This window comes from Bubalus kerabau, chromosome 4 (genome assembly GCF_029407905.1).
Source record: "Bubalus kerabau isolate K-KA32 ecotype Philippines breed swamp buffalo chromosome 4, PCC_UOA_SB_1v2, whole genome shotgun sequence".
In the NCBI taxonomy this organism is placed as follows: Eukaryota; Metazoa; Chordata; class Mammalia; order Artiodactyla; family Bovidae; genus Bubalus; species Bubalus kerabau.
In genome coordinates this window covers 119,534,340-119,558,608 of record NC_073627.1, presented here as the reverse complement: position 1 = coordinate 119,558,608, position 24,269 = coordinate 119,534,340, and the positions used below count along the sequence as shown (strand labels likewise).

At 39.2% G+C, this 24,269-nt stretch overlaps 1 protein-coding gene across 5 annotated transcripts in view; it reads left to right on the top strand.

The window, feature by feature from the left end:
- PRUNE2 (prune homolog 2 with BCH domain) overlaps nt 1–24,269 on the top strand; it is a 295,032-nt gene that overhangs the window by 29,866 nt on the left and 240,897 nt on the right. The gene's annotated exons all lie outside the window — the stretch shown is intronic.

The window sequence follows — 24,269 nt, the reverse complement described above, 5'->3', positions numbered from 1 at the left end:
GATCATCCCACCCTTGCCCTCTCCCACAGAGTCCATAAGACTGTTCTATACATCTGTGTCTCTTCTGCTGTCTCACATACAGGGTTATCATTATCATCTTTCTAAATTCCATATATATGCATTAGTATACTGTATTGGTGCTTTTCTTTCCGGCTTACTTCACTCTGTATGATAGGCTCCAGTTTCATCCACCTCATTAGAACTGATTCAAATGTATTCTTTTTAATGGCTGAGTAATACTCCATTGTGTATATGTACCACAGCTTTCTTATCCATTCATCTGCTGATGAATATCTAGGTTGCTTCCATGTCCTGGCTATTATAAACAGTGCTGTGATGAACACTGGGGTTCATGTGTCTCTTTCAATTCTGGTTTCCTTAGTGTGTATGCCCAGCAGGGGGATTGCTGGGTCGTATGGCAGTTCTATTTCCAGTTTTTTAAGGAATCTCCACACTGTTCTCCATAGTGGCTGAACTAGTTTGCATTCCTACCAACAGTGTAAGAGGGTTTCTTTTTATCCACACCCTCTCCAGCATTTATTGCTTGTAGACTTTTGGATAGCAGCCATTCTGACTGGTGTGAAATGGTACCTCATTGTGGTTTTGATTTGCATTTCTCTGATAATGAATGATGTTGAGCATCTTTTCATGTGTTTGTTAGCCATCTGTATGTCTTCTTTGGAGAAATGTCTGTTAGTTCTTTGGCCCATTTTTAGATTGGGTCGTTTATTTTTCTGGAATTGAGCTGTAGGAGTTGCTTGTATATTTTTGAGATTAATTCTTTGTCAGTTACTTCATTTGCTATTATTTTCTCCCATTCTGAAGGCTGTCTTTTCACCTTGCTTATAGTTTCCTTTGTTGTGCAGAAGCTTTTAATTTTAATTAGGTCCCATTTGTTTATTTTTGCTTTTATTTCCAATATTCTGGGAGGTGAAGTGGGTGATCTAGTCAACCAAGTGTTGATCTAGGGGTTCAAGAACTCTAGCTACTGGCTCATTTATGGGCTTCTCTAAGTAACTTTTCATTATGCAGCCAGAAGCTCAACTTGACTGTGAATGAGAAAAACCAAGCTGAGGGGGCAGTGGCTTCTTCTTAAGAATGGTGTGGTTTACTTTCTTGCTCAGGACCATCTTGCTTAGTGTTATTTTTCAGTCTCTAAGTTGTATCTGACTCTTTGCCAGCCTGTGGACTACAGCATGACAGGTTTCTCTGTCCCTTCACTATCTCCCAGAGTTTGCTCAATCTCATGTCCATTAATTCGGTCATGCCATCCAACCATCTCACCCTCTGTCACCCCCTCCTCCTCCTCCCCTCAATCTTGCTCCTCTCCTCCGAAAGATTGCCACCTTCAAATCTCTTACACGTGCATGTGCTTTAAGAGTAGAGACTGCTCCACTGCCCTTACCTTTCCTTTCTTCTCTTCTTCAGTAGAATTTAAAGAGGAAATTCAGCGCTCTAACTGGCTGCACTGTCCTTGAGGTCAGTCTGTATTCTTGCACTGAGAGTCATTGATGCCTTCATCTCCAGTGGCCTTGGGGACCATCTGATTGGCCATAGTGCTGACCTTTCTTTTGTGGAAAGGTTTTTCTGAGAAATCAGCAGGACCCGCCTTGTCTTGCTGATGTGGCTATTGATCCCTACCCCTGCTTTGCTGAACAGCTTGATCAGCCTCAGAATCTGTCAATAACAGCACCACTCCAAAACCCTCACTTCCTGCTGGGTCTGGATCATACTAAGGGTCATAGTATATCTTTATACTATACCTTTATACTATACTATACAGATCTTATTTTCTGTCTTGAGTAAGTGTGTCCTCTAGACAGATATTCTTTCCAAGTCCCAGTGTTTGGAAGTGATATTATAAGAGGTAGCAGTAGCTTGTCCCTCTAAAAGCCTTTAATTTTGCATTATTTATAACCAAAATTTCCTTCCCTAAATACTAGATTATTTATTTGCCCATACTTGGTTTCTATACCCTACTGTACATTAAAGCATTAATCAAACAAACTCAAGAGAAAGTCAGCAGCCAAAGGAGATCTCTTTTGAGCGGTATGATTGGAGGGATCCCTAAAAGGTCACCTTTAAGTCTTGAGTGCAGCCATACTTGGAATTCCCCCATTGGAAAGTCATTCCTTTGATTTTTTTAAAATGAAAAAATGTGTAAGTTCTCTTTAAATTGCAAGTGCCCTGGGATCCCTCTTTTACATCTACCTTCTATTATAGACTTGTTCTAGATCATTAAAACTGAAAGGAATCTTAGCAATCATGTGCTCCAACCTCCTTATGTTGTTGTTGTAGTTCAATCAGTAAGTTGCGTCCGACTCTTTGTGGCCCCATGAACTGCCATGTTCCTTATGTTAGAGATGAAGAATCAGAAGCAGAGAAGACAGGAGTTCTGGAACGAGCATTCCCAGCTAATTAGTAGTAAAGTTAGAATCAGTACCCTGTGTCTCTTGCCTTTTTGCCTGGAAGCATGTTGTATCCTATGGTATCCTGAGAAGACAAGTTTCTTTTATGTGTCAACCTATATTAAATTCCATTCCTAAAATAATTTCATGTAAAGCAGTTTGATTAGCATTTCTCTGGAGGTCACCATAATTCTAGAGATGGCAGGCATTGGGATAACCGTGTATAAAACTTCCTCTTGGGTTTAAGTCACTTTTGAGATCCAGTGGTTAATTTTAAATAACGTATAAAGTGGCATGTTTGGGTAGCAGTGATATTAGAAAGGTAAGTGCTAGAAAGATGGGCAGGCACTGAAGGTCTATTTGTCAATTTCACTAAAAATGGTGGGATGGCCACTGGCCCGGCCCCCACCCTCCACCACCAAGTGTAATTGGTGGTGTCTGTGCGTGAGGGGAGGAGCCCTGGTTAGCACAGAAAGAGGAGATAGAGCAAATGAAGGCGAGTGAAACTTTAAAAGGCAGTTGTTCATGTACGTGGAATCATGTCCATGTTCCATGTTCATGTCCATGGAATCAGAATCACCCATTGTCTACTGTGGAAAAATCCTGAAAAGTTCAAAGGAAACTGGCCCCAAAGAGGGGCAGTGATGTGTCCAGGAGGAACCCTACCCCTAATCCCTCTGGCAGTGTGGGTCAGGGACATGGAGGGTTCATATTCCTCAGCAGAATAAGCTATTCCTTGCATTTATGAACTATCTTTAAACTGTTTTCTGTGATTCACCTTGGCCAAATCCAAATGAGATTTTGAGTTCTGAGTATTAATTGTATATTTCTATTTCTGCTTAACCATTTAAATTGTTTATTTCTAAAACCCAAGACTGCTGCTCTGTGTCCATTGAAACAGGTTTTGCAAGGAGACTTTTGGAAGTGATTTCTTCTACTGCAGGGAAAGAGGAATTTCTAGTAGTAACATGTCATAGAGCCATGGTTCTTAAATTTCAATGGGCATCATCTTCACTTGGAGAGCTTGCTGAAAACACAGGCCTGGGCCCCATTTCAGATCTACCTGATGAGACTATAGCAGATGGGGCCAAGACTGTGTGTTATTAAAAGTCCTTCTTCATGCCTCTGCATGACCTTGTGATTTTGATGTTCTCCCATTTAGGTATTTGTCAGAGGGATGTGGGGCTTCCTAGGTGGCTCATTGATAAAGAATCTGCCTGCAATGCAGGAGTTGCAGGAGACACAGGTTTGATCCCTGGGTTGGGAAGATCCCCTGGAGGAGGGCATGGCAACCCACTCCTGTGTTCTTGCTTGGAGAATCATATGGACAGAGGAACCTGGAGGACTACAGTCCATGGGGTTGCAGAGTTGGACATGACTGAAGCGACTTAGCACGTACGCACACACAGAGGGACATAGATAGGAAAGAAGGATGGTTGGCGGTGATACAGTTTTAACTGCTGGGAGAATCCCTGTGCCCAAGTTCCTAATTTATTCATTTATAAATATTTATTGATGTGCACACATTTGGGACTTACCCAGATCATAAAAATAAATTTCATGCACATGGAATTAATGTTTTTAAATAGGTTACTAACCTTTTAGTGTTAATTTATTATTAATTAATGCAGCCCCCAGACACTACAGTGCTCCCGCAGCCCCTCTTTCTAATCTCATCTTGTGAGAAGAGTTAATATGCTCCTTCAGCTATAAGCTGTTTCTACTGTTTTCCTTTATCTCTTCTTTTATATTTCTCGTATACACTGATTCTGAGGTATTGCTTGAGTCTGCAGTTCTAGCATTATTCCTGTGATGTTTGAGCCAGCTTATTAGAATTTATATGTTTGGTACCTTTAGATGTTAATTCTAAATTAAGCAATAATGCCAAGTGAAGCTCCAGTGACAGGATAGAAAATGTCGACTGTCTTTTGCCAATTAGATTGACCTAGGAGTGTAAGTCACATTTAAAAAATCATTTTCATTTCTCTTTAATGTCAGGAAAACTTATTAAAGCCCTCTTTAGATTTTTAAAGTAATGACCAGCAGAGTCAGTCTTGATAATTGCTTATTTTGTGTTATATTCATGTGTTCTCTCCATCAGTAACAATAAAAAAAAAGATACTTGACTCTGGCTCAACACATTATACTTCCCAATGTTCTTTTTATTTATTTACTTTGAAATTTCGGCTGCACTGGGTCTTCGCTGCAGCCTGTGGACTTTCTCTAGTTGTGGCATGCAAACTTAGTTGCCCTGTGGCTTGTGGGATCTTAGTTCCATGACCAGGGATTGAACCTTCATTCCTTGCATCAGAAGGCAGATTCTTAGCCACTGGACCACCAGGAAAGTACCCTCCAATGTTCTTTTGCCCTCATCCCTGCACTTTTTAAATGGTTTTGCTTGGAATCCTGTGAATTTCAAAGAACATTATTCTTTTCCTTGTGTAACAGGTGAGACAACCGAGACCCAGCCTGACTAACAATTTGCTGTAGTGATTCAATTTTTGATGTTTAATGTAATTGTTACCGCATGTGATTCTGGAGGCAGTAGGCTCTCCTTCCGTTTAAAACTCCAAATGATGCCACAACCAAATCAGAAGCTGTATATGCTGGTGTTGCCTTTTGGTAGTCATAATTAAGATAGCATTTATTGGTGCTAATAATTCAGGATTACGTCTCCCTAATAGATGTACTGAGCAAGCACCACGGTGACAAGATAAGTTGCCCTGTTTTGTTCCATATGTCTGTGTTCTAAGTATTCCATAGTTTTAATTGGTTCCCTGCAGAATAACATTTACAAGCATATGGTATGGAAAATGCTGACTGCTTTTGTTACCATGTATTTTAGTACTTGTGGTGGCCCTGGTTCATTGGGCCTTTAAATGTAATTATGAGGTTATTTAATTCACTTCCTGGTATACTTTTTCTTAACCTGTCTACCACGTGTTAAATGCTATCAATATAGTGTATCTGGTAGCCTGTGCACATTTGGGCAGAAAACTAATTCACAAAAGCTTTCTCTGTGGATCTGTGCTGCAAGATGCCTTCTCCCACCTCGCCTCGTGTGCGGTTTATAAAGGCACTGCGAGGCTGCCTGCAATTATGCTTCAGTGGAAGATGCGCTATTTGGAGCCCAGAAGAGCCAGGAGCTCTCTGGCGCCTTGTTTGGGAGATTTACCAGCAATTCGTTGAAAAGAGATTGCAGATGTGAAATTAGACTCAAGGATTGAAGAGGGGACCAGCTGTATTTTTGGATATCTGAGCTCCTTTGGTACTTGGGTGTTTTCCTTAGGGAGTGCTGTAGCAGAGTGCAGCTGAATTATTAATATTTCTGAGACTATGTACAAGCCATCTTTTTTTTCAACCTTTGTATTATGGAAAATTTCAAACATATACAAAAATGGAAAGCATTGCATAATGAACCCTCAGTGGACCTAGGATTTAGTGTGTTTGTTTCCCAGGCTGCCAGCACAGATTACCTACAACTGAGTAGTTTAAACAATAGAAATTTATTGCCTGACAGTTCTGGAGGTTGGAAGTTTGAGATCTAAGTGTCCCAGGGCCGCGTTCCCTCTGAGGGCACAAAGGAAGGGTCTGTCTCAGGCCTCTCTTCTAACGTCTCGAGGACTCAGATCTATTCTTTGACTCATAGATGGCCTTCTCCCTGGGTCTTCATCTTGTCTTCCTTCTATACGTATCTCTGTGCCCAGATTCCCCCTTTGTACAAGGACACAGTCATCTTGGATTAGGGCCCACCCAAATGACCTCATCCAGCTTAACTAATTACATCTGCAACAACTCCGTTTCCAAATAAGTTCAGAGACACTGGAGTTTTAGAACCCCAACATAGGGATTTTGAGTGGGTGAAACTCAACTCATAACACTTATCATCAGTAATTACCAGTGCTTTGCCAATCTGTTTCATCTCTTTCCACAGCATCTTCTCTTGCTTCTTTCTCAGTTGCTACAGTCATGTCTGACTCTTAGCGACCCTATGGACCATAGCCCTCCAGGCTCCTCTGTCCATGGGATTTCCCAGGCAAGAATACTGGGGTGGGTTTCCACGCCCTCTTCCAGGGTAGCTTCCCAACCCAGGGATTGAACCCAAGACTCTTATGTCTCCTGCACTGGCAGGAGGGTTCTTTACCACTAGCATCGCTGTACATTTTTGCTTCCTGGGGGATTTGAAAGCAAATCACAGACATCATGCCATTTCACCTGTAAACTCTCATTTTACTTGAATCTCCAGCTAGTAAGGAGTTTGTAGGGGTATGTGTGTGTGTGTGTGGGTTTCCCATAAACATTGTGTCCAATGATTTTTGACTTATGAGAAGCATGGAAAGAAAGTAGAGGCTCCTGCTGCTTCTCAGTCTGGGAACCTCTTACCTCTCTTTTCTGGAAGAAAGATTTTCTCAAGAAGCTTCTTGACACTTTAGGGAAGCTAATGCTCCTGTCCTCTGTGCTCCCACACTGTTTTTCAGTGACCTGTGACATATGAATAATCTTATTGTTTTTGTAGCAGGGTGCAGAAGAAATGTCACATTTCTTATACCTCATTGCTCTGTTCCCCTCCCCTATTCTCTAGAAAGAGAGATTTTCCTAAGAGCTCATGGGGATCAAAGAGCTGAGAAGAAACCCATGGAGGGTGGGCTGAGAGAAGGGTCTGAAATGTGCCGCTGAAGCTGTGTTAGTGGTGGGGCTGGCTGATGCTGTGCTCTCAGTGGAGATGATTGCAAGTAAGCATCAGTTCTCCAAAGGACCAATCTTCCAGTTGACAAGGACTCTAATGGGTATGACATGGTGTCCATTGTTGCCAGGTGGGGCCAAACAATGGAAACTTTCTAAATATGCCATTGCCTGTGCTAATCTGTATAAAAGTTTATAGCTTTTACTTATTACAGTGGAATTACCTATATCATTATTGTTGCTGTTCAGTCACTAAGTCATGTCCGACTCTTTGTGACCCCATGAACTGCAGCATACCAGGTTTCCCTGTCCTTCGCTATCTCCTGGAGTTTGCTCAAACTCATGCCCATCGAGTCGGTGATGCTTTCCAACCATCTCATCCTCTGTTGTCCCCTTCTCCTCCCGCCTTCAGTCTTTCCCAGCATCAGGGTCTTTTCCAATGATTCAGCTCTTCACATCAGGTGGCCAAAGTATTGGAGCTTCAGGTTCAGTCAGCACCAGTCCTTCCAATGAATATTCAGGGTTGATTTCCTTTAGGATTGACTGGTTTGATCTCCTATATTGTAATTTCCAAATACCATACTACCATAGTAATTCATGTTTGTTGGGTTTGCCTGAGATAATAAAAAGTTGACCTTGATCATTTTAAAACTTAAATGAAACAACCTAGGAGGCAGAGGGAGATAGGGCTGTGCAGAGCCTTGGAGGCACCACATTACTAGAAACAGTCCCCACTGCTCTCAGCCCATGGGCAGGGAAGCTGTCAAATGCACGGCTTTGGAAATCCCAGCCCTGGGATTTCCTCCTGTGGGCAATTACCTCCTGTGATCTCTGCTCACCAGATTTAACTTGGGAATACTAAAGGATCTTCCACCCAGGATTCTGAGAATTTTGTGAAATGATGCCAGGATCAGAGAAACCGCAGCAGTGTCTCTGCAGTTTCCTGGAGGCACCATTCACCTTGAATGCATGTGAATGGCGTCGCCTGGGCACAGTTCCGTGAGATGTAAATGGTGCCCCCTGGAGTAGTGAGACAGTGAGGTGCTCTCTGCTGTCACTGTTGTTACTAACTGGTTGTTGCCTCTTGAGTTTTTGTCTCTGGTTATCTGGGGTTTGCTTACCAAGCAAGTGGAAAGAGAGGACCATCTCCCCCATCCGATGGTCCCACAGTCTCTTCATCTTTTCTTGCTCTCATCCCTCATAGTACTGGCACCTTCCTACCACCTCAGCCAGAAGCTTAAAAACATTTTCTCCCCTTTTTTCCACCCTGAGATTTTAAAGATCTTAAGACATGGCTGAATTAAGAAGTCATACACCACACACATGCGTGCACACACACACACACACACACACACATTACACATTGAGGAGTCTCGCTCTCTTTTTTCTTTGATGAAATTTTGTATGTTATATGATCTAAGGGCTCTTAGTTGCTATAGCCTTCTGAAATACAGTCAAACAAACCAACACCAAAAAAGCCTGGGAGGGGAGCATACAGCAGGACTGATTTGTGAAGATAAACAATACTCTGTTAAACAGTTGAAGGTCACTGCTAAGATGCAATGACTCCTTTGGGTCTCCAAACCACAGATTCAGTCCTCCAGTCGTTGTTCGGTGAGTAATTGACAAGTCCTCCTAACTACATTAGTATCTATACATAGGGCAGTGGGGTTGCTGTTGTCATAAGGCAGAAGTGTTAGCTTATAGTTTCAAATACTTGGAATTTTCAGAGCAGATACCACAGTATTAAGAAACTAAGATGTAATATTCAGATTGTTATTGGAATTTTTAACTTCTGCTAAAGACATTACTCAGAAAAAATACTCTCTTAAGAAAAATAAAATGGTAAGAAAATTCAATAAATAAATTTAATTTAATTAAAAGTTTTACATAATTCATCATTGAATATAGCCAGTAGCCCAAAATGAACAAAGTTATATTTTATAGGATTAGTGAAATATTTTAAAAGCTGATGTCGTCCACTTTACAACTACTTATTATGGTGAAAAATTTGGTGGTTATTATGTATTGTTAAGGTTGCCAAATATTTTTAAACCTTCATTTGTCATTCTTTGGATATGTATTTTTTGTATTGAAAGTTCAATGTGACACCTATTTAAAAATTAAATAACAAAATCTTCCTCTAATACAGAAGCTTTCTTTTTTATGACTAATTTATTTAAAACAAGGCAGAAAGCTTTGTTCAAATATTTTATATTAAAGGTAACTTTTTCATAATGAATTTAATTGATGATGCCCCTTAAAATGTCAAAAATAAAATTCAAATGAACATATTGAAATTTTTTCATATTGAGGGGCTATGTTTGGACTCTCCAAGCAATTCTCTCAATAGAAGAGAGTTGTTTACTGTAGGCAAAATGTGCGGGCAACTGAAACTCAGGTCATTTAGGACTTAGAATCATAAAATCATATTATCCTAGGTTTGGAAGGAGCTGATGCTTAGAAAACTGGAAATTTTTCATTGGAAAAGCTTGTTCTTCTCAGAGGGTGATACTTAATTTGTTTCTGCTTTTAAAACATATGAAACAGTACTTATGCACATATTTCTATATCTATCTCATCTGTATCTATCTCCTATGGCAGTATTCTGTGTCACCAGACAGGTACTTTAATAAATCTTTATTAAATACCCAACTACTGTGTGCCGGCTGCAGTTTAGTTTTAAAATGAGTTTTGTATTTTGCAAAATATTGAAAGAGTGAATGAGAGGTCACCGGGAAGGTGAGAGTTCTTCTTTCAATGAAAAACACACAGTGTAATAAATAATGGCATCATTAAAATTGTCATCTTTGCAAAGTACAGTCATTGCCCTGCATATCCTTTGTACATGGTCCCCCCAACCTGCATCACCACATCTTGCTGGAAATGCAGCTTCTCCTTCTGCCTGCTCCCAGCCGCTTGTCGGTTCATTACTGTCATCTCTGAGAGGCTTTCAGACATTCCAGGTGTGTGGTGTCACCTGCCCGACATCCCTTCCAAATACAGACGTTCACTCGCGTGAGTATTAAAGCAATAGATCTTTCTTATGACAACAAAAAGCTGACTGCAGCAAAGCAAAGCTTCTGGGAAAAGCCTTCCGAGTACATCTTGGCTTGATCGTGGGGAGAGAAAACCTGACTAATTAGCTTCAGCCCTCCAATCTGAGGGAGGAGAACTAATGAACAGATCAGAGCAGCCTGTGCCACACAGTGAGAGGCTGACTCTGGAAGAGGCAGCAGGTTAAGAGGACTTGATCTGAGGAAAGAGTCACAAAAGAAGGTTCTGAGAACTTAGTGTAGTGAACGAAGCCTTTTGTTCTTTTCCATGAGGACCAACTAAAGAAAAGTTAAAATACTTAAGAATCACAATTTTTCCAGTAAAAAAGGAAATACCTTTTTTTCCCCCCACATGGCCCAGCATGTGGGATCCTAGTTCCCTGACCAGGGATTGAGCTCATGTCCCCTGCGCTGGAAATGTGGAGTCTTAACCATTGGACCACCAGGGAAGTCCCAAAGGAAATACTTTTAATCGAGGAAAAAAAGTAAATTCGTATAACTTATAAAAACTTTAAAGATGGGAAAAGTAGCAACAAAAATTAGGGCTGTTACTTATTAAATATTACTCTTTAGGGCAAATTTGAGAAGTAGTAGCATAAGAACAGCTTTCTAGTCTTTTATTTTCTGACTAATATTGTGTTTTGAAGCTCATTGGGTTGGGTGTTGCCTGCCCATCCCTGGGGAAAGGCTTTGTCCTAGAGATGCTTCTGTGAGTTGCTCCAGCTTGTATCAATGACCCCGATGGGCAGGCTTTCATTTTATAGAATTCCCTTGGTCCCTGTCCATCCTCTGGTGCAGCTACTGGGGAAGAGGGTGGTTAAACTAAAAGGGTTTTAGCTTCTCAGTTTCTACATAGGTGTTAACAGTAATGTCGCTTCCTCATTATTCCCATGTGCTCCTCATTCAAGGGGTTACTCACAACAATGGACTTGATCAAACTGAGCAGGCCTGGGAGTGTGTGTGTGTGTGGATATATGCTATAGAACCATCAACACCTGTCTACACCCAGATATACATCCTATTTTCAGAAGGCTCTGTATTCTTAGCAGAGAGCCTTGAAACTGTGTTTAGATGGGTAGAAAATGACAGGTAAAGTGAAATAGTTCAAAAGTCATCATACCTTTTGTTATTTTGGATCTTCTCCCTCTGTTTTCGTATAAAGTATTTACTACAAAAATTTTGCAGAAACACTTAGTACATGTCATATGTTTACTGAGTCAATCTAAGTTTCCCATGATATATTGATAAAAAACAGTTTATAAAGACCCCCACCCTCTTGGCACCCACTTCTTGTTCAAAGTGCGTTTCTTCATTCGGTAGATGAGGAGAGTAAAAGAGCAGGGAAGCAGATCTGAGTGCTTTAGTGAATCATGATTGAAATCAATTGGGCGCTATTTTTCCACCTCTTAAAAATTATTTTAACTTATTGCAGGCAGGATAAACATTCAGATACGTGCACATAGGAGTGTAGGAATAACATTAGACTGCCAAGATGAAGAGGGAAGAAAAGCAAACCCACAAAAGTAAAGCAAAGTGAAGGCTCTCAGTTCTTTATTTTCCTCCAGTAATTTTCCTGATGCAGATTTAACCTGACAGCCCTTGAAAGTCTCACTGGTTTAGCCCTCTAAATCCTAGTTCCACTGCAAACATTTTCTTTGTTCAATTACATCACAGAAGATTCCATTGGAATTATGTCAGGATCTATGGATTGGCTTTCTCAGGTCTAAGACAGTTTGGTTTTCCAGTGTTGTGTGTGGATGGTATCATAAATGCTGCTGTTCTTCTCTACCTCTACCTATAAGACAGAGATAAAAAAGTGTCCAAAAGGGTATAGGGTGTGTGTGAGGGCTTGTGAGAGTGAATGGGATAAAGAAGGTTAAGGGCTGAGGAGCAGGCAGATACATCACCTTCCTGGTCTGCTCTGTTGGTCTCAGTCTAAGCCCATGAGCTCAGAATTTGGGGTTCTTATTTATTGCTTCAGTCCATCCTTTCAACTGACATTTAGTTGAATGTTTTTACCAAGTACAATTCTAACTGCTGAGTCACCCCTAAGGATGGAAACCAAGACATACTCGGACTAGCTGCGCAGAGTGTGAACGGTCCGGGCTTTTCCCAAGACCTGATGAAAAGGGCTTTCTCTCCCTGCTCCCCTTCTTCCTTCTCTCTCTCTTTCCCTTCCTCCCTCCCTCCATTTTTTCTTTCCTTTCTCTTCCTTCTTTCTTGAAAACCTCTTTGCTCTCTTGTCTCAGTTTCTCATTTACTTTTAACTATGTTTTTGAACACACACCACAGAGAGGCCAGAGAAAACACAGATTCATTATCCAACTTGAGAAATTATCAACATTTTGTGAAAAGGGCATTCTGAACTTGAACACTTAATCTTCTGCTTTGGGGAAAGCAGGTGTATGTCTTATTATCCTATTTGTGAGTAGACGGTAGGAAGTAATTTGAACTTTATGACACATTTTCCACATTTTGTCAACCAAAAGGAATAGGACATAACTGCAAAATAGAAGTGCACACATGAAATTTTGAAATTCCTTGGAAAAATAGTGCCTTGGGGCAACAACCTCACTAGCTCTGATTGTTAATACGATAAATACCCCTTTTGTCTTGAAATCACGCAAACTGGAATTTTAAAATTACTCTGCACTGGACTTCCATTAACCACTTAAGTGCTGGAGCTGCAGCTGAGTAACACCTGGTAACTAATTATAGTGAAACCTGCCTGTGAGGGTTAATGGATCAGGGCCCAGCATTGGGCCTGCTTCACACACACACACACACACACACACACACAGATAGCACGTCATGTTTTCATAGAATTCCACAGTGTATTATTCTCCCCTGCTTGAGACATTTAAAAACAAAATTACTATAACAGTTATATCTTCAGAATAATGAATAAATTAGAATGTGTAATAGAGTCAGAAGTCAAGTGTTTAACATCCTAAGAGGAAAAGGGAAATATGTGATAATATGTGATAAATAATAGTCATAAAATCTGTTACTATAAAAAATCACTTTAAAGCATTTTTTGAACGTAACCCCATGAAGTAGACAGAATGAGTATGTCATAGTCTGGAGTGTGTGTGTGTATGTGTGTGTGTGTGTGTGTGTGTGTGTGTATGTATGTGTGTGTTGTGGGGGAGAAATTCAGAGAGAGACCCCACTATGAAATGAGAGTCTTATACTTGAGAGAAGTATGATTACTTGCAGTCTGTAATATAATTTTTAACTTTAGGGCTATTAAAAAAGTGTTAGTCCATACTACTGTTGTTTTACAAGAACATGATAGATATAAAAATTAAAAACCCTCTTCCGCCTAACTGTTATATCCAACCATTGTTTTCACTAACAAATGCTGCTTCGAGCATCTGCTGTGTGCAGAGCACTCACTGCTTTAGGAACTCTGGGGGATACCAAGTTCAAGATGTGGCCAGGGCTTGCAAGGAGCTATTGATCTAGTAAAACTGAATCTCTGATATTTGAATAGCTGGCCCCCCAATGCATGGATTACTAGGAACTAAAGATTGCACACACCAACAAATGAAGAGATGTATTGCTTATTTTAATTTGTGTTTTTGACTTTTATTTCTCCGTACTCCACAGCAGAAGTAGAATATTGCACCAAAGAGGAAGCCTGGTGGACTTTAGATAGAGGTTGAAGTTATTACTTCCTCTCTTCTTTATTTCTCAGTTCTTAGTTTGTCCTCTATAAAAAATGGTCTATTTTTTTCTTATACAAAAACATTAGTAGAAGTCTTTTGAGTTCATTCTCTCAAGACGTATATTTATTTCTGAATTCTGTTCATGTATTTCTAGACTAGGATATGACACATCATAAAATATAGTTTTAATAAAACAGAAAACTTCAAAGGATGAGATAAATAGGAGTTTATGTGGTTTGTTTTTTCTCACTTTGGAAACTATTGATGGGTTTCAACTGGGTGAACCCACGTCCTTTTCTAACTATAGCCTTGAGTAAATCTAACTTTAGTAAATCTAACAACACCAGTAGTTCCCTTTGAAACTGTATTTAATCTAGGATAACTCGAGCAGTCCTTTTCAAAACCCAAATGCAGATTTGTTCTGCTGTTGACAAAAGCCAGATGGTCCTTGGGAGCTTAATCTTGGGTCCTCTTTAAGGCCATGGCTCCCAAACATGTCACATTATTCTTAGGCTTTCCTGCAGACCTACTAATTCTGAGTATCAGGGATGGGCTCAGTAATCTGTGTTACAAACAATGTCCTAGTAGATGATCCCAGTGCAATCAGCAAGAGGTTACTGTTACCACAGCCGCATTCTTTTCTTCTGAGAAGCAGGACCCAGAAAGAAAGAGGCAGCCATGTGAAGTAGTGGGGAAAATATTGGAGTACATTTTTCCAGGTCTTTATAGTGATCTAACTCATTTGTCTGATAATAGGTGCTTTGGTTATACTTTATAGATAGTCTATAATTTATCAAATGATTCCTTGGTTGTTATATATTGATGTTGTTTCTTATTTGTTTGTTTTTTCCTTTTGCTTCTATTACAAATATCTGCTTCAACAAATATTTCTCAGGATTTTATTGAATATCCATATTTAACAATGGATTTTGAATTACAATGAGGAATTTAAAATACCCATGTTTATTGGTGATTTTATTTTTATAGAATAGATACCTAGAAGTGAAATAAATGTTGGGTCAAGAAGGGTCAACATTCTGCATCTTAAAGGGTGCTGTCAAATTAGTCCCACATTGGTTGTAGTATTCCTTACTACTGCCTGCTGTCTAACCAGCAGTGGGTGTGAGCATTCCCAATTTTTTTGCCAATTTGATGGGCAAAAAAATTAAATTATTGTTGATCTAATTTGCATTTCCATGACTACTAATGAGGCTGAATTTCTTTTCATTTATTCATTTTTTTCTTCTATTAATTGCCTATTCTCACTTCTACTGATAATTTCGTTAGTTGTCTTTTTCTCAATCAATGTGTAATAACTTTTTTTGTGTTAGAAATATTGCCCTTTTAATAGTAAGATGGTACAAATATTATGCAAATATTATTTCCTACTCTTTATTTTTTATCATTTTCCCCACAGAATTAAGTAGCTAAATCACATATTATATGTATGTATTTTTATTGGGATGTACTTTACATGTAATACTGTATTATATTATACTGTATTCTCAGGAGTATAACAGTGATTCAATATTTGTATTGAATATTTGGGAAAATTTGTATTGATCATGGGAAAATGATCACTATAATAAATCTAATTAACATCCATCACCATAATAATTATAATTTTTTCTTTCTGATGAGAACTTTCAAGATCTAGTCTCTCAGTTCTGTCATTCTTTTTGGCCTATCAAAATTTCACTGCTTTTAAAGATACCTAATAGTGAATGATACATTCAACACCTTAGATTTAAATTTAAATTGCATCATCATCTTTATATGAGTCTAACTATAAGAGAAGTAAATGGATTTCAGTCAAAGCAAGAAACTAAGGCAGAGTCTGACCTGTATTATTGCAATGATTTTCAGAAAACATAGTAGGTAGATTGAGAATAAGATGGTAAGACGGTACAAAGTGTATCATTTATTGCTCTTTAGTGCTTGAAAAGATAATGTCATATTAAATAATGTATGCTTATTGCATACTTAATGCAACTTATTGAACAAGCTGTTCCATAGATGCCCGAGGCCAGAGAACAAAGTAATATCTTATTGATGTTTCCAGAGTTGAATTTGTTAATAATACAGTATTTTAATTCAGCAGTGAGGATAGAATAAACATCCTAAAATGATATGCAGTGAAAAATTCACAAAAAAATATGTCCATATGAAGACACCAGTGTCCATAGGAAAAAAATGACCTAAAGCACTTATAAGTATAATAAATATACTATTAAAGTATTGTTTTGCCTAGCAATAAGGTAATGCTTAAACAGAGCTGAAGATTTGAAAATCAGTTATTTCTGTAGGTGAAAATGCAGATTTCTAGTTTTCTGGTAGGCATTAAAATATTTACATTCTACATTACCCAGAATTATAAAATTCAGAAGTGTATCTTGAAGAAATAACTAGAGATGGGCATAAGAATACTATGTTCCTAATATTTCTTGCAGTCTTACTTATATTATCAAAAAATTAAATATTAAGTTAATTTAAGGTTAACTTAAAGCCACCCATAGACTGGGTGACTTAAATACCGTAAATTTATTTCTCACAGTTCTGAAGACTGGAAGTCCAAGATCAGGGTACTGGCATGGTTGGGTCCTGGTGAGAACCACCTTCTGGAATTACAGAAAGCCTCCTTCTTCTGATCTCACACAATGGAGAGAGATAGAGTGAAATAGAGAGCACAAACACTCTGCTGTTTTATAAGAGCACTAATTTCATCTTGAGAGCCCTACCCTCATGACTAAATCTATACTCAATTATTTTTCAAAGATCTCGTCTCCAAATACCACCACATTGGGGATTAGGGCTTCGACATTTGAGTTTTGAGGTGTGCAATTCAGTTCACAGCAAGATCTAAGCATAGCAAAGAGGTTAAAGACAGCAGAAGGTCAGAAAGCTGTGTGGACCCAGATGTACATCTACATGAGGCTAGATGGAAAAGACTACAGTTCTAAAGTCTGAAAAGAGGAAGGTTGAGAGATTATTAAAATCTGTGAAACCATGGAGGACAGAATTCTGGGACAGACTTAAATAGATGGGGCATCTATTTAAGCTGAAAGGAAGCAGTACTGAAAGGAAATTAAAGGGCTACCCCACCAAGTTGGTAATAAATGTATGGACACAGTTCCCCCAAAAGTGGAATGGCTGAAAATGATAATATGTAGGACAATTCCTAAAGGAGCTCTTCAGAAAAGGTAAGGATTTTGGGGGGATCATCCTTGACCTTTTCTGGTCGAAGCTGTGGAGGAAAAATAATAATGTTGTCCCCCAAAATTGTCCTTTAGGACATTGTCAGTAAGAGGATCTTGAACAAAAATATAAAAAATTAAATGTCTTAAGTAAAATAACAATTCCAGCCCAAATCATTATTATGATTGAGAAAGTATGAAAACCATATATGAAGTCATTTCTTTTGAGAACATTGTATTTGCAAGATGGGTAGCAAACAGGTTGAGGAAGACGGATTCAGCTGAGAACAACAATGAATGTTTGAGTCAGTGTCAAATGCCCAAGCTAAAGGGATCCTGACCCCAAGGGCACTGGGGACCCAGATGCGCACCCAAGAAGAAGGGCCTTGGGCAGTAATAGCTGAGTATAGCTTTTGGCTCCCCCAGTGCCTTCTCACAATGGCCTCTACGTTGGACCATCTAGAAGGGGTACAGATGCGCAGTCTGAGCCACTTATAGCTGAATTTGCTCAGATCGACTCTTGTCCCTTATTTTCCCCAAATGAGAGATACTAAAAGAGGGCCTTCAGCATGTCAAAGAGAGGCTGAAGGAAAATGTTACTGAGGTCAGGTGGGAGGGCGGTGAGCAGGGAGGTTATAGACTATGCTTCTCTGACTTGATTAAGTTTCAGTTTTGTCAGTACTGACTGAGACAATTCAATTATGTCAAAATCATTTGAGTTTCGTCATTGAAAGCTTTTTGCCTTTTCCTAATTTGCTGGTTTATATTCATCTAGTACGTCACCAATTAAATTTGGACATCTATGAGAAAATTAAATATAAACGGTCTATGTCCTGAATTTGTAGATTCTGGTAAATGTTTTTGTTTTTACGCATAACCTGAGGTACAGCTCTTGGAAGAAATCAGTTACAGCCTCCCACTCACTTATTATTATTTATTAACTAACCGTTAGAATGAAACTGGACTAAATGAGGTAGCCAGTGGGCCAGAGTATCCTATTTGGCAATATCATAGAGATTTTAAAAAAGCACATATGATGATTCAAGGAATTCTATATACATAACCAACTCCCACACCCCTCCTTCATACATTGAGATGTATCCTCACAATTGATACCATTAAGCCAGAAAGAATGAAGAATATCTGTAGTTTGGATCATGGAAAGAGGTCCATAGTATACTGTTAAGTGAAAATAGGAAGTCTCTAAAGACTGGGAATAGAAGCACTCCATTTAAAAAAAGAAAATATTTTTAGTTGAAGGATAATTGCTTTATAATATTGTGTTGGTTTCTGCCATACATCAACATGAACCAGTTATAAGTATACATATATCCCCTCCCTCTTGAACTTCCCTCCCATCTCCCATCCCATCCCACCCCTTTAGGTTATTACAGAGTCCTGGTTTGAGGTTTTCTTTTTTTTGTCTTTCTGACTTACTTCACTCTGTATAATAGGCTATAGGTTCATCCACCTCATTAGAACTGACTCAAATGCATTCCTTTTTATGGCTGAGTAATATTCCATTGTATATATGTACCACAGTTTCTTATTTATCTGTTGATGGACATCTAAGTTGCTTTCATGTCCTAGCTATTGTAAGTAGAGAAGAATCCTGTTTTTGTAAAGTATATGTGTCAGCATACTTGTGTAAATTTAAAATGTGGAATATTCAACAATATGTTAACAGTGGTTATCTTTGTTTTATTAATTTTTGTTGTGTCTGACTTTATAATGACATGTATTTTTTTCCTTACCAGAAAAAGAAACAAAAATAAAGAATAAAATACAAAAGTTTCAGTTGGTGGAAGAAATTCCTATGTTTTGGGGACTTTGCATAGAGTGATAAGTTTTCTTCTTTGCTTTTTTAAACTTTTAATTAATGTCATGCTGTTCCCTCCAGCCTGTGCTCCCTCTGAGTCCCAACCTTTTCTCAGATAGTGGTAAGATTATGAGATGTTCAGGAGGTCAGAAGTTCTATACATCATCTTAAACCCAAGGCCAATAACAAAAGGCACCTTGCTCATTTACCAAACAAACAAAGAATGTGACTTTATCCATATCTGACAGAGATGATCAGGGACTTTTGTCCTTGCCTTTGGAGGACCAGGTTGCTCTGGACTCTTTTTGTCCCTGCTGCTCATTTGGCTGTGGTTCGTTATGCATCCCTCCCTCCTGGCTTTCCTGGGGACTGTGACTGGCCTGGAGATAGGGACTGAAGGGGACATTAGTAGCATGTAAGATTTCTTCTTGCCCATCTGTGAGTCTCCTGATTTAGAATCATGGCAGCCTTCAGTACACAGGGTTCTTCTGGGGAGAAACTGAGCCCTTTTCTGTGCCACCCAGAGCCAGCCTCCAGGAAGGAAGACCCCTCATTCTGACCCCTCATTGACTTGGAGTTAGAAGTAGTTGACTGCCAACTGTTTCTATTCCTGGATTTCCTAGGAGATACCATCCAGTAAATTCAAATGACTTCTTTTTCTCTGGCATCTTTGTTTGCTGGTTAAAGATGAGGGACTAAGAAGTAGGCTCTGCATCGGTGTGCAATGAAGGGGACTCTCCAACTTCTGTAGGCTTTGTCTATAATGATCATTTCAATTCATTATTTTTGAAAACATTTGCCTAGGATTTTTAAGAAAAGAGAGTAGAGTAGGATGGGTATGGAGAAACCATAGTAAAACTGTGTTGCAAGGGCTTGTTGACTAAGGTTAGTTGTGGGGCTGTGGATGTAAAGTTCCAGGTGGAACAGCTCTGTTTCTCAGAGGGTGGAGTTATTAAAAAAAAAAAGCAAAAACGATGGAGGGGCCTGAGCTTATGACAGGGCTCTGGAAGCCCTCTCTCTGATCAATGCTGTTTAGATCAGAGTGTGTTTGAAAGTGCTTTGCCTGACAAGTACAATTTGCTTTCATGGGTGGTTGAATCTTAATGCTTAGATATTTCTGTGCTTTTAAAAAGAGGTAAGAAACTTCATGAAGAAATCTCATTATAGTGATGTATAGGATTACACTTTGAAAGCATTTGAAGATTGTGATCTGGAATACTGGCATATTCAATATATTTTCTTTTATATGTTGATTATAAAAAGATTCTGTCCATCTATTCAGAAGTTCAAGGTATAGTATAAGTTGAGTACAGTGTCTATTTCAACCCATTATGAAGATTCCATTTTGTTTTGGGCTTGCTCAGCACTGGATGTAGATAGGAGATGATAAATCTCTGTCTCCTGAGATTCCTTAATGCTTGGTGTGCTTATATCAAGATCAGGGGATGGCTGTTTTCCTGCCAAATCTACTCTCTCCTAGCTGGGAGTTTATAAAGTCACATTTTGAAAATGTATATGCTAGGCAATAACTATTTGTTGGAACATTCTGGGCATTGTCTTACTTTGTACCTTGGCCTGAGATAACTGGAAGTCCCTTTTCTTCACTTTAGATCTTTATTAATATCACCTTCTCAATGAACCTCATCCCAGGGCACCCTAGCCTTCTGCTGCTAAGTCACTTCAGTCGTGTCCGACTCTGTGCGACCCCATAGCCGGCAGCCCACCAGGTTCCCCCGTCCCTCAGATTCTCCAGGCAAGAATACTGGAGTGGGTTGCCATTTCCTTCTCCAATGCATGAAAGTGAAAAGTGAAAGTGAAGTCGCTCAGTCGTGTCTGACTCTTAGCGACCCCATGGACTGCAGCCTACCAGGCTCCTCCATACATGGGATTTTCCAGGCAAGAGTACTGGAGTGGGGTGCCATTGCCTTCTCCAAGCCTTGTATTCATCCTTATCTAATTATTGGCTCTTTTTATCTCCTTGCACTAAAACGCAAGTGCCATGGGGGCTGGGATTTTTGTCTGCTTGGTTCAGTGCTGAATCCTTAGAGATTAGTATAGTGCCTGGGACACAAACAGGATTTTATTAGTTGAATGACAATAATTAATTGAATTGGTAAAATTGTACATATGTCACTTTTATTTGGGCATAATTTGTCTGTTTGCAAATACTCTAGACCCCAATTTGAATTGTGTCAAGGGTCATAGACTTTAAGATTGAGCATCTATGAGTCTATGAATATATGGGGATGTGACGCAGGAAGGGCCCACAGGCCTGCTGTGAGAAGTGCAGGGTGTCATTGTGGTCAGGAGACTCTTCTCAGTCCTGTGAACCAGTTTCATTGTTGCCCCTGCGTGGAGCCATTGATGCAAAGCGCACCAAGTACCTTAAGGATACCCTGTTACCAGCCCCAGACCCCTGAACTCAGTCCCAGACTTTTTTGACCTTCTTTGACCCCTGTTTTTACTCTGATCATCCGGCCAAGGTCATTTGTGGTAGGAAGTTTGAAAGTGGGACCTGTATTCTCTGGCTGTTGACCTCTGTTTTGAAAAGCCAAATCCTGCACATTCCTTTAGTTCACCTACTGGTTGAATTTATGTAACTAATTTCATGTTTTATTCCTCCAAGCAAGCAGAAATCTGTCTAAGCCTGGTTTCTACGATACTTGACTTTTGCTACCCTTTAATTATATCTTAGTGGGTTTGGGTAGGAATCAGGCTCTTAGGAACATCTGGAATGTTTTTTGAGGTTGAGTCTACCATTTTAAGGGTCACCAAAGGAACCTTCTGATTGTGATGTCCCTTTTCTTTAGTCGAACAATTTTAGCCAGCCTGAAATTTCTAGTCATCCTTTTGGATTATGGCATAATTCCTGGAAGGCCTCTTTAAAACGAAAGTATGTTACCTTGGTGAGTAACACATTAACCTGAGAGGACTCATTGGCGTAGATTCGCTATGGAATTGCTAGTGAAGGGGCAGATAGATCCCTGGTAGGATGGCCACCAGAATGTTGAAGGTGGAAAGATAGTGTTGGAGCCTGGGAACTGGGGCGTTGACTGGAGATGGCAGACATAGTAAATGATGCTGGAAGAAGTCATGACTTCGAAGGAACTTGATACATGGGAAGAAGGGGATTCAGGAAACAAATAAGAAAACATGAAGACAGGGATGTGGGCACCAAAAAAAAAAACCAACAAACAACTCTCGAAGGTTTGTGTTGGGATCTTCTACAGCCTGACCAGCAAGTTGATACATGCTTTTTTCTCTTTAAATGAAGAAGGATGAATAAATCCTAATCTTAGAAGATTCCCCAGTTGTGAGAATTGGCCTATCATGTTTGGGCTCACAATTTTATTTAGCTCCTTTCTCTTTCTAATTAATAATTGGTTTGGGCTTGGAAATGCATTGACTCCCAATCTTATTTTCCCCCATGTCTTCTTTGGTGCAAGTTGAATGTTGAATGCAGAGCTGTGCCGAGGAATTACCAAACCTGGACAAGGAGGCAGATAGATCAGCTTTGGACTAATTTTAATGCTATACTTTTATGAAGCCTTGCTGTATTTAACAGGCGTATTTAACATTCTCTTTGCCCCCTCGATTCCCATCCCTGCTCATTTTGTAGATACTGAAGTCATTATGGCATTATTGTGTGATTAGTGCAGGGCAGAAGAGACAGAACTCTTTGTACCGGGTCATGGGCTCTGGGAACAATCCTACTCCTCTAACAGCCTCTACTGACCTATAAAAAGTGTTGTGAATCTTCTTTCTGTCTGCCTTCCAAGAGATATGGGAGGAGAAATGACGTAATGTCTACTTAGACCTTCGAGCTTCTTGGAAGAACAGTCTACAGTAATATGATTTCTTAATGTATTTATTTGTGTTGTAATGGAGTATAATTGCATTTATCCCAATTTCTTTCTATACCTCTAAATCTGACAGTCTTGCACAGGGGAAGCAGTCTGGCTTTGGGAGTAAGAACTGGGTCTAGACTAGAATCCTCCAAAAGTACAAGTGTACTAGCTATAAAGTTATGAGGTTGAGGGAAGGAGGGTGGGACAGGAAGGAGTGGGAGCTACAGGTGGTGATGGGGGGGAGGCAGTGGTTATAATTATCTTCAGAGTGTTTATAACATTTTAAAATCTTATTATTTTACTAAAGATCAACATGTCAATATATTTTAAAATATACATATTTGTTTTAATTTACAATATTGCATACTGGACAACTTATATGCAATATTGATCCTGCCATCATTCTCTATGTTCGTAGGCTATTTGATTGAGCCTCCTCCAAGATTTACCTTATTATGTTCCTCAGGCCACAGGTTGGTTGTTGAATAACTAATTTCTGAGTCTGATATGGTAGTTCTCTACAAACACCAACACGTTTATAGATTCAGTTGTAAGACGCCTAGTAAGTTACTAAATAATCCTTTTTCTTTGTCTGTAGAAAAAGGAATAACAAGTGTTTTTTTTTATTGAAATAATCAATTAAACAAAATCAAATAACCAATTGAACAGTGGATTTTTTGAGTAGCTTTTTGAGCAGTATTACAATTGAGTTGGCTTTCTAGTAAGTCGTGAAAAGAGAAATTAAAGCAAAGGACGAAAAGCTGAGGACGTATACGTAAGCATCGTCCCTGACAATCCATAAATATGTCGGTTTAGGTTACCCTTATCGTTATTGGACAGTTTTGTTGTGGAATTTTCTGGTTGTGATTGATTCTTTAGCACTTCTAATCCAGTGTTTTATAAGGAGGTCAGCCTTCTATAAAGAATTTTAAGCAACTGTTGAGTTAACCAGGAAAGAAAACAGTATGTATGTCTTCTCTTTCAGAGAGGTGACAATATACACTCTTTAATAGCAACTGATTTGTATTTTTGGAGCAATAATACTGATCATATTACTTTCTATGGAGGGAAGAAAAGCATTACAACAATTTTTATTTGTTAAATTATAGAATATAATGCAGAGCAAGCGTATCCTGTCACTCAAAATGTGGCATGAAAAAAATAAATTTCTACCAAATAGTGTTGCACACCAGGGACATAGGAAAAAAGTCATTTTTTCTCTCAAAGTGAGAAGAACATCTTGTGTAAGGAAATGATATAAAATACTATGGAACTGTTCTTTAGACAGAAATAATCTTTTACTAAAAAGTGTTGACTTGGATATATAGTTCATATCAAGTTACTTTGTGGATGATCTTAATACAACCACATTTTTGTTGGAGGAGGTCATTGAGAGCATGTGACTACCAGTTGACCTGAGAGCTAGACTCTGGCAATTGGAGGTTCCTCTTCCCCTCCCCTGTCCTTGAAATGTACAATCTTCCCATCAATCCCACAGCAGGAAATATTTTTATGGATACAGCCTTGAGTGAACAATGTGTTGTTGAGATCATGTGTCACGGAAGCCAGTTAAGGCCTCTACATAAACTT